Here is an 11,782-nt window from a genome sequence, read left to right as displayed (position 1 = left end):
TACTGATATATTTTGATTATGACATACAAACTGTTTTTTCAACGCTTACCTAGACAAAGTTTGCGAGGAGAATATATATACGAGTATATGTACTCAACAACTTTTACGATAGTAATAGTCTATCATGCCATTACCGTCAGTGGAAAAAAATTAAAAAAAAAATTTAAACGCGATGGCCCAACCAAAATAACTTCCTATTTCAATTCTGACCATAAATATACGGTTGTTATGCATTCTAGAACAGAAATGTTGCCTAATAAAAAACTGGGCAAGTGCGACTCGGACTCGCGCATGAAGGGTTCCGTACCATAATGCAAAAAAAGGCAAAAAAAGGTCACTCATCCAAGTACTGACCCCGCCCGACGTTGTTCAAAAATCACGTTTGTTGTGTGGGAGCAACACTTAAATCTTTATTTTATTCTGTTTTTAGTATTTGTTGTTATAGTGGCAACAGAAATATATCATCTGTGAAAATTTCAACTGTCGAGCTATCACGGTTCGTGAGATACAGCCTGGTGACAGACGGATGGACGGACGGACGGACGGACAGCAAAGTCTTAGTAATAGGGTCCCGTTTTACCCTTTGGGTAATACCTACCTATAACCTATAACGACCCCAAATTAGTTTTATTCGTACCTTATTAAATGAACTGAACTACGTCTTTAATATTGAAAACCTCGTGGCTGAACCTAACCAAACCTAACCTAAAGCTCACATACTCCGTTGGTTGGGCTGTCTTGAGAGAATGGATGAAGATCGGAACGTGAAAAGAGCATACCTGGGCCGCCCAGCGGAATGTCCTATCGGACGTCCCAGATATCGCTCGGTGCGCTATGGTGGAGGCGGATCTGGGCTATAACCGCGAAAATCGAAGTTCGCAAATTGCGGGGACTTTTCTTTGTCACTCTAATTACGCCTTCACTGGAGTAAAAGAGAAAGATCATCAAGAGAGTCAACAATAAAGTTGGCGTGAGTGACAGGACCGAGAAAAATGACGCTGTCTTGTGTCTGAGGCCAAGTCTCATTTATGGTCGCTTAAACGGAGTGTGACGTCTTTAAGAGGATAAGAAATGGCAAATTTATAACCCGATTCCGTCTAAGACCCTTATACACTCGACTGCCTACGATCTGAGGTCCTTCTATTAATAGACATGAAGGCAGATGAAAGTAATTACGCTACTTACCCAGTGTAGCCAACTTGGCACAAAATTATGCCAGATCTGGCATATTTTCACTGGCTTTGGCACCAAAATTGTCCATTTAGCACCTGGCATATTTTTTAGCATAATTTAGTCTAAGTAAGTCAAGTTTGAACTAACTTGGCAGCAACAATATGCGCCATCGTCTTATGTGGTTCATATTTTCATATGAATTTTGAGTTTTGTGGACGGATGGACGTCGACGGACTATATAAAGTTGGTCAAGCAGATCTTGTCAGTAGAAAAAGGCGCCAAATTTGAAAAATGTATGTGTTTTAAGTGTCTAATTTCAAGTGACATTTTAGCATTTTTTTGTAGCAAATTTTAAAAAAACTTTGGCATAATCTACACATTAGTCTAGCATTTTTTCAAAATCCGAGTTGGCAACACTGTACTTACCTAGGAACAAGGGAAATTTAATACATTTGTTACTTGCCTTGGAGTTAGCGATATTTATAATTATGTGAATCCTTGAAAGTTACTAACAATAATTAATTAAAGGTACAATCGTCATCAGACATATCGGAGCGGCCAAGGTGCTCTCAAATATCTGAACTCGCCTCTAGTGTCATTCTAGAATGTCATTTAAAAATGAGAGCAAAGCTTCAATTGTATGGCGGCGGTTGGACAGGTATTATTTACAAACATTAACAAGATTCCCAATTCCATAAGGATATTCCCTAATCCCATTCCAAAATCATTGCTTTTTCCGACTATTTTTCCCTCCAAAGAAGAATTTCGCAACACAATAGGAATCAAGACAATCAATCACTTCTATCTATTATTGTACGTCGCCTTCAGATATATCGGTACGGCCAAGATGTTCACAATATTTGAACACGCACTCTAGCACCTTGACAATAGAGGCGTGTTCAGATATCTGTGAGTGCCTTGGCCGCTCCGATATCTGATGGCGATTGTACGTCCTACTTCTATCAGTCCAGTTAATTCTTATAATGGAAGATGGAAGGACGCTTGTAATAACAAAACAAAGTTTGCCCAACTACGAATTGAATAATCTAGCTCGTGGAGTCCCGGGGGAGCCAATCAGAGCGCCCTAACTACGAGTTATTACGTGGAAGTATTGAATAAATCAATAGATATTAAACTATTACAAGCTTTTATTTAGTTTCACCTGTCCCGTTGTCTGTCAGTCTGTAATCAAATCTTGCATGCATGTATAAATCGGATGACAATGCAATATTATGGTACCATCGAGCTGATCTGATAATGGAGACAGGATGTGGCCATAGGAAGTCTGTGATGAAACAACCTAATTGTGTTTGTGGTCTTTAGAATTGTCTTGTGTCTGTCTTTTGAAATGAGTATTAGTTGTCTGTCGTAAGAAAAGTACAGTCAGCGATAAAAGCTTGTGCCAAAAATGAAATTTTGGCAAATCTTTTTATACTATATAGGATCTACGCTACGTACTCTTCCCCCAGAGGACCTAGATATGTTGACAAGTTAACCAACTGAACCAACCCATACTTAACATATTTTAATAAGGATCAATCACTGAACTTACTTCAACCTACATTATTTGATCATGTAATGATTTAATCTACCCTCATCAGGCTTAAGGAGCCATTTGAAGGTAGATTTTGTTTAATTTTATTGAAATACCGAATAATACATAGTATAGTCAGCTGCGCCATTTTCATAAAACTCCGGTCTCTCAAGTTACGGCACCTTAACTGTTAACCATATTAATAATTATAATAATTACTGGGTGGTTGTTGGATCAAGGGTCAGATGCAGAAGGCGGTAATTTTGGACACGGCGCGTATAGTACGTCGATTCCTCACTCTGCGGTCCTGACCACCGGCAGCTTGGACCCTGCCCCGCTGCCGGCGGCACCCTAGGTTAGGTTTTTTATAATGTGTTTATATGTATTTTGTATTGTTTTGTAAGTGTTTTTATATTTTACTTTTATATTCATATTATAAATAACCTAACTTAAGACGAAAAATAAATAAAGAGAATTAAAATAAATAAGCCATCACTTACGATCCAATAGTAGGGCCTCTATTTGCCCAACTCAACGGTCAGTCCGTATTGCAGGAATCCTTGTGCACAAAACGCATTACTGTCAGGAACTGTCGGAATTAAACTGCTAATTTTGCCACGGCCAACCCAACATTGTATGCCTGTTTCTGTTTAAAGCTGATACCTAAATTGGTTGTTTGAAACACTATGTTACCTATTCATTCTGCCGTATTCGAACTTCAAGATATTCACAAGAGACGACACGTACTAGATCCATTCTAGATACGTTATAGTTTAGATATCAACTAGTTCTCTTTTGCAGTGCAATTCGGGCAACCAATGTCACTTTTACGTTAGATAGCGTAAGATATCTAGTAGATGTGAATTGGATATCTAAGTTATATCCTGAGGAAATCGTTCAAGAGTATCTCCAGAATCGCGCAAATGTCAAATTTGACAGGTTAGATATTAAACATATCGTTATCGTATGGTGATGTCTAAAAGATATCTAATAGATGTCTATTTCAAAATCCGAATCGGGCCCATTGTTGCTACTAATATACCTTTGTTACAGTGCATGATTCAAACTTTACCGGTCGCCGTGGTAAGTCCTAGGATTTACCACATCGGTGTTGGTAAAAGCCCGAAGTAAACTATTAAGATTTAACATTTCGGGCTTTTACCGATCGGCATCAGTAAAAACTAGGATTTACCGGTAAAACCCAAGTTTTACGTACTTCGGGCTTTTACAGTAACATATATACTTGATCAAAATGTGAGACGCAATAGGTACACATTGGATAAAGAAATTGGATAGGTGGCTTACCAGACAAAAGTGTCGGCTCGATTCTGAAAATGAATTAGATCTCTACTAGACCTCAACAAGTTACGATATGGATAATTTAAAGATATTTGTAAGATAGATATGTCAAATTTGACGTTTCCGCGATTCTGGAGGTCCTCTTGAACGATTTCGACAAGTTATGACTTAGATTTCCAAGTCACATCTAGTCGATATCCAATGTAAATCTAGTTGATCTCTATATCGTCTCTAGATCTTGTGATTATCTCGTTTCCCGAATACGCGTGTGTGACTCCATATCAAGCCGATTTCGCACACGTGTCGTATAGTCGCCTTAAGATATATCGGAGCGGCCGAGGTGCTCAAAAATATCTGAACACGCACTCTAACGCCTCGACAATAGAGGCGTGTTCAGATATTTAAGAGCACCTCGGCCGCTCCGATATATCTGATGGCGACTGTACTAGGAAAAGGAACCGGTGTGTTCTGAATCATTATTTCGTCTCAACGATTTTACCTCTGCCTGCCTTTTAACTCAGTGAATAAAATTTCGTAACTTGTAATACCCTCTGTAGCGGATTATTTTTGTTCTTTATTTCTACACGCAAACTTGGGAAAAACACTTTTTGAAGTTTTACGGTAGAGAACAGTTGTTTTCGACTTGTTCCAAGCCCTCAAGCGAGACTCTGTTTATATTTTAAATTATAAACTTTCCGTAAAGATTACCATACAATTGCTTTAAAAATAGGTCCTCTTAAATGAAGTTGGTAAAAATTTTAAAAAGTACCTACCTACATTTTTTTCCCGGTTGGGTAACAGGCTGTTGTTTACCTCTGCTTGTATTTCTGTTTTCTTTTGTATTGTCTTCCTTTATTGAGGTGTGCAATAAAGAGTATTTGTATTGTATTGTATTGTATTGTATTGTACATGCTAAATAGCTTCGACAAAAGTTTTCAGGGACAAATGGCGGCATGAACAAAATGTAATTTTACTAGTAGGTATTATTTATTTTTATTGATTATTAATATATGGCATTAAAAGTATTTTATTTTTATTTATGTATGTATTTCAAAACAGCGAGAACTAAATTATAACTCACTTCAATTCAATACTTAGTTCTTCATATCCCACCGTTAGGAAAACCACGATTACATTTTTAATTAAACAAAATTATCCCTCCAACATTCAGGTTAAGGGTTCTTGTCGAGGGTCTACCGCAAAACAGGAAAATCGAAATTTCGTTATCTGCCTCTCTATCGCTCGAATACGCAGGAGAGATAGAGAGGCGGAAATCGAAATTTCGAGTGTCGTGTTTCGCGGTAGGCCCTTTGAAATTACTCGTGTGTATAATTAATTATTATTAAAAACTGCCTTACCTTAAACTTTACTGGATAATTAATTACAAAGGGGGAAGGTACGTGTAATATGATGAGATTAAATGGAAACGTTGCTATATAGGATATGATAATATTTTGGTACTTTAAATTAGTGAATCGTGAAGATGAGTGATTTGGGAAGTTAAAATAGTACATTACTACAGAGGCCGGGACGAAAGGGGTTGCCGGCCGAAGACATATAGACGGCCGAGCGAAGCGAGGCCGGAAAGGTCTGAGCGCGGGCAACCCCATTTCCCGCCGAGGTATGTATAGTGCTTTTCTCAAACATGCAATGAAATAAATAAAATAAAAAATCCACGAAACCCAAGTTTTATTTATAGAAAAAACTAAAAGTACACTACACCCAAAATATAACCAACACGTACCTATATCATTATCACGCGTATGTTTTACACGAGTCGTGTATTTTTACTACCCGTATATTTTCATGTATCTTTGATTTTTTCGCCTTGTATCCGTCTGACTGTCGTTTTCGTCACATCACGTCATGTTGATATCATGTTTCACATACATCGTTGCTTTATGCATGGAGTAAATAAGTATAATTTCCACAGTGTTGACGAATTTGTAGTTACATTCATTTAAAATACGCCACAAAACTGTTTCTAATAAACTGTAAACCATTTTTCTTAGTTTCTCAAATAATAAAATTGCCATAAGCAACCATATACACACTTCGTCTTTGACTTGGCGGCAGAGGCAGCAAGTTATTTAAAATCAATTCTGCTTACGCTGCCAATTCCAACACCTACGATTACAATTAATATTAATTTCATTATTTCCTCGGAACTCATATTAAAGTCAAAAAATCAACAACGCACCATAAATCCAATAAAGCAGAATGAATATTTTTCAACTTTACCTCCATAACAATTTAAAAAATATAACTACGCGTGTTTGAGTAGACCTTTTTACCGCTAACGTTTAGATGAAATATTTTAAATGTTTTTATTTGTGTAGTTAAATTTATAATTTAAAATTATAAAATTATAGAATGTATTATTTATTAAGTTCATGTTAATTTTATACAAATAAAACTGCAAATTATAGCAAACATTGTTTTTTGTTTTTTTTTTATAGGCGTAGTGGCAGAGTGTCATTACGAACCATAAAGCAAATACTGCCTCTAGTTTTTTTTATGGATGAATGCCACGATGCTGTGTCACAAATATCTGTGAAATGAAAATTAAAAAAGAGGACTTTGCCGGCCTAGGCCTGCAAGATGTGTATGAAATTCCATTAACGACCTTTTGTCCTAGCCGCACCTGAAACGTCATACTTCGCAGCCTATTATAAGGAACATAACATCAATATTTCATTGCATGTTTGAGAAAAAAATTAAAAACCACATGTTGTTTACCTCTGCTTGTGTTTCTGTTATCTTTTGTATTTTTTTTTCTTTTTTGAGGTGTGCAATAAAAAGTATTCGTATTGTATTGTATTAAAGTATAGTTTTAACTATACGTTCTTGAACTATAAACCTCCCGTGGGACTCAAACATACTTACTGGAATTATTTTAAACGGGTTACTCAGTTTTTTAAATAATAAAGTCGAATAATAGCTCGATATGTTCGATGTAATTATAATGTTTTAATGTGATATTTGGAAGACAAATGAATTATTTAGGTATTATTATTACATTGAAGAAATGGAAGCATCCTAAAGGCCTTTGCCAGACGCAATAAAGGGTAGAGAACATCGAAAAAATTAACTATTCATTTCTAAACCACCAACAAGGATATTTATTGCATTGCTTTATCCCAATTGGTATCTCATAATGAATATGAAAAAAAATTTTGTTTTGGTGTGAAATGGCACATGAAGGTTACGAACCTCTGTTTAAGGCGCTATTGTAAATAACGTGAAAACCATCTTTATCGGCTTCAAACAATTGGTTTAAATCTAAAACTAGGGCATTTGATGATATCTGTATCCTGACAAACGACTTCAAAACCTAAGGTTAGACAGACCGCTAAGGCCATTACCGCCTAAGGCCTATCTGTAGATTTACGCCTTAACTTTAAAACGAGCAAAGTTCTAGACTTCAGTAAATCTTCAAAAAGCCAGGCGTTGTGAACATTTTGGCACTTTGTTAATTATACACAAAGACTGACTTTGAAAAGTGAAACTTTGTTTTTGTTTAAAGGTAAATTAATTAGATGTTAATTAGGTTATTACGACAATATATTAAAATATACCTACCTACATTTCAAAGGGCTTTGGGTTAGTCAGGTAAAATAGATAAATAATTCATGAATTTCATGAATTAGTACTTCAAACCAACTGCCGTATTCGAACTTCAAGATATTCACAAGAGACAACACGTAATAGATCCATTCTAGATACGTTATAGTTTAGATATCAACTAGTTCTCTTTTGCAGCGCAATTCGGGCAACCAACGTCACTTTTACGTTAGATAGAGTAAGATATCTATTAGATGTGAATTGGATCTCTATGTCATATCCTGTGGAAATCGTTCAAGAGTATCTCCAGAATCACGCAAATGTCAAATTTGACAGGTTAGACCTTAAACATATCGTTATCGTATCTTGGCGATGTCTAAAAGATATCTAATAGATGTCTATTTCAAAATCCGAATCGGGCCCCAAGTTACAGAATTAATATCGTCGGCCCCTAGCAGATTACCTATATTAATAGATTATAGGTACTTATGCTAGCATAAACCAATTAGGAGGGAATTAATTACTATTGTGGTCAAAACCGTAGCTAAACGTAATTCCAATTACCACCGTAGATTATGACATGTTATCTTCATATATTTATGTATTTACGTAATATCTACAAACCTAATACCTAATAATAATATTTAGTCGCACAATAATGACCTTTGGGGGCTTATTTAGGTGGATTTATTTTATAACGTTTGATCAAATATTACAGACAGGTGTATGTATGACAAAATGTATGATACAACCACCAGTCAGGACCAATCTGTAAGTAACATTAAAAAAAAAACTTTCAAAAATAATATTCCAAATCGGTTGAGAAACGACGGAGTCCTGAGGACAAACATTAAATAAAAACCTTACAAGTTACAACTGAATTGATAACCTCTCTAATATACCGGGTGTGGCCTGTAATACAAGCAAAAATTTTACTGTAGGCTGTATTCCTCATACTGACCAACATTTGTTCAGCGACTTTTAAAAATAACTTGTGGTTTGATTTTTAATACACTTTAAAGTTTATTCTAAGACGCAATATATTGCGAATTCTGTTATGTTTAAGGCATGACAAGCAACGTCAATCACAATTACATGCCGTGGCAATGCCTTCCATTGAAGATAATATTTATTTTGTATCAAAAATGTGGAGTCTAAATAATTCATAATTTTTAAAAGTTGTTGAACAAAAGTGTCACCGTTTGAGGAGTACAATCTATGTTTTAATTATTTGCTCATGTTACAGGCCACACCCGGTATATTGCAGACAGATGTATGTATGACAAAATGTATGATACAACCACCGATCGGGACCAATCTGTAAGTAACATTAAAAAAACTTTCAAAAATAATATTCCAAATCGGTTGAGAAACGACGGAGTTCTGACGTAACTAAAAAAAAAAAAACCTTACTAGTTACAACCGAATTGATAACCTCTCTAATACTTATATACCCAAAGTTAGAGATTATAATTAACTAGCTGTGCCCGCGGCTCCGCCCGCGTGGAATTCGGTCTGTTCTATTTCTCTCCCTCTACCCTGGAGGCGGAACTTGAAGTAAAGTTGACAGATGGATATGCTAGAGGACTGTAGTCCAGATAAAATATTTTACAATTAGGTACCACTAAATAAAACTACACTCCAAAATCAATAGCATTTTGGGCCCTAATTCAAATTTTACACGTGATTTAAACGACAGAGTAGTAGGTGTATATCGGACGATACAGTAAGGTATACGCGCGCGAGCAAATGCGAGTCCCAAATCGTTTGACTCCGCAAACGACCAGTGCCGGATTAAGATATTTTGATGCCCTAAGCATTTCTTGACCATGGTGCCCCCTCTCCCTAGGGTCGTCAAGATTATATTGAATTTTTTTTTGGTCAATTGAGTGACGTTCATTGCCGCATTACAGCTGGATATGGAAATCAGTCACATCATTTTATCACGACAATTGACAGTCCTGCAGCAATAACGTTGCAACAGAGTAATGCTGCTGCAGTCGCCACTTGAATATCACCTTTATAATATCTTAGAATGTAATTGAAAACGCGAGCGAAGCGAGCGCGAAAATTTTTCGATATAAAAACGCAATTTAATAGACAGTTGGTCATTTTTACTTTTAGTATGGAAATCATTCACATCCTTTTGCACAAAAATTTACAGTGCTGCAACAGTAACGTTGCAACACAGTAATGCTGCTGCAGTTGCCACCCGAATATTACCTTTATCACATCTTAGAATGTTATTGAAAACGCGAGCGAAGCGAGTGCGAAAATTTTTCGATATAAAAACGCAATTTAATACACAGTTGGTCATTTTTACTTTTAGTATGTATTTGTAGTCAGTCACATCATTTTTGCACAAAAATTGACAGTGCTGCAACAGTAACGTTGCAACACAGTAATGCTGCTGCAGTTGCCACCCGAATATGCATTTAAGAATGTTATTGAAAGCGCGAGCGAAGCGAGCGCGAAAATTTTTCGATATAAAAACGCAATTTGATAGACAGTTGTACGTTTTTACTTTTAGTATAGTAATCAGACACATAATTTTATCACGAAAATTGACAGTACTGCAGCAGTAACGTTGCAACAGAGTACTATTTTCGATATAAAAAACGCAATTTGATAGACAGTTGTACATTTTTACTTTTAGTCCCAACCAGGCGCGAATCCAGGATTTCATACAGAGAAGGGATGTGACAGTTTTCTATCAGCCTAGCTTGGCATAGGGCTCGATATTTAAGGGTCTCACGAGGTTGTTTTCATACAGAAAAGAAGCAAGAAAGCAGAGCTTGGAATTGACCAAGTGAATTGTATTGGCGAAATGTGAGCAAGGCAGAAGGCCCAGCTGCGAAAGAGGAAAGCTTGGATTTGCATCCACGCCCAAGTGTAATTAAGGCAGAAGATCAACTTTGCCGTAAGGGAGAATGCCTTGCATAAGACCTCACGCCGAACTGCAAAAGAGTGGCTTGAAATCGAATCTATGCATGTAATCACGACTCTTCTACTGCTCGCTCTTTGGCTTCACTCGAAAGCGCTACTTGATAGGATGCTTTTAGTTTTCGGCTTTCACGGGGCCCCTGAGACCTAACTGCCAAAGTGTTATCACTTTGACAGGATCGCGGCTAAGTAGCAACTCGCCTTGGCCGACAAATCTGCCGTGCAAGAGAGCAAAATTCGCTATAAAATCGGTAACCAATGTCGAAAAAATCGGCTGGCCGCAAGCCCGAAAGCAAGATTCTTTCCATGACTTTAAGGGCGTCCGCGTAAGGTCAAATCGAATGCCTACGTTGGAAATTTTCATACGTACCCTCACTCTCTTACTTTTAGTATGGAAATCAGTCACATCATTTTATGACGAAAATTGACAGTGCCGGAGCAGTAACGTTGCAACAGAGTAATGCTGCTGCAGTTGCCAACCAAATATCACCTTTATTATCATATCATAGAATGGTTTAGAAAACGCGAGCGAAGCGAGCGCGAAAATTTTTCGATATAAAAAACGCCATTTGATAGACAGTTGTACATTTTTAGGGTTCCGTAGGTACCCAAAGGGTAAAACGGGACCCTATTACTAATACTTCGCTGTCCGTCCGTCCGTCTGTCACCAGGCTGTATCTCACGAACCGTGATAGCTAGACAGTTGAAATTTTCATAGATGATGTATTTCTGTTGCCGCTATAACAACAAATACTAAAAACTGAATAAAATAAAGTTTTAAGTGCGGCTCCCATACAACAAACGTGATTTTAGACCGTAGTTAAGTAACGTCGGGCGGGGTCAAGTACTTGGATGGGGGACCGTTTTATTTTAGCCTGTTTTTGCATTATGGTACGGAACCCTTCTCGCGAGAGTCCGACTCGCACTTGCCCGATTTTTTTACTTTCAGTCCCAACCAGGCGCGAAAAAGTTTGCCCCTCCTTCCTAAGTAGCGCCATAAGATTCAGGGGCAAACTTAAATCAAGCGAGTATTGTGGCTACCCCCCCTTATATGGGTTGAATTTTTATAGCCTATAACCTGGCCGGAGATTTTCTCGACAGATTAGTAAAGTTTTCATCAAAATCCGTTCAGCCGTTTTCACGTGATGCGCGTTCAAATAAACAGACAAACAGACAAAAATTCTAAAAACTGTTGGAACGTGTTCTATTATCGATTCTAAGTATCCCCAGCCAACTTTTTTTCAAATATCTTCCATGTACAGACTTTCG

This window comes from Cydia fagiglandana, chromosome 21 (assembly GCF_963556715.1).
Source record: "Cydia fagiglandana chromosome 21, ilCydFagi1.1, whole genome shotgun sequence".
Taxonomy (NCBI): Eukaryota; Metazoa; Arthropoda; class Insecta; order Lepidoptera; family Tortricidae; genus Cydia; species Cydia fagiglandana.
Note: the sequence above shows the minus strand (reverse complement) of the source record.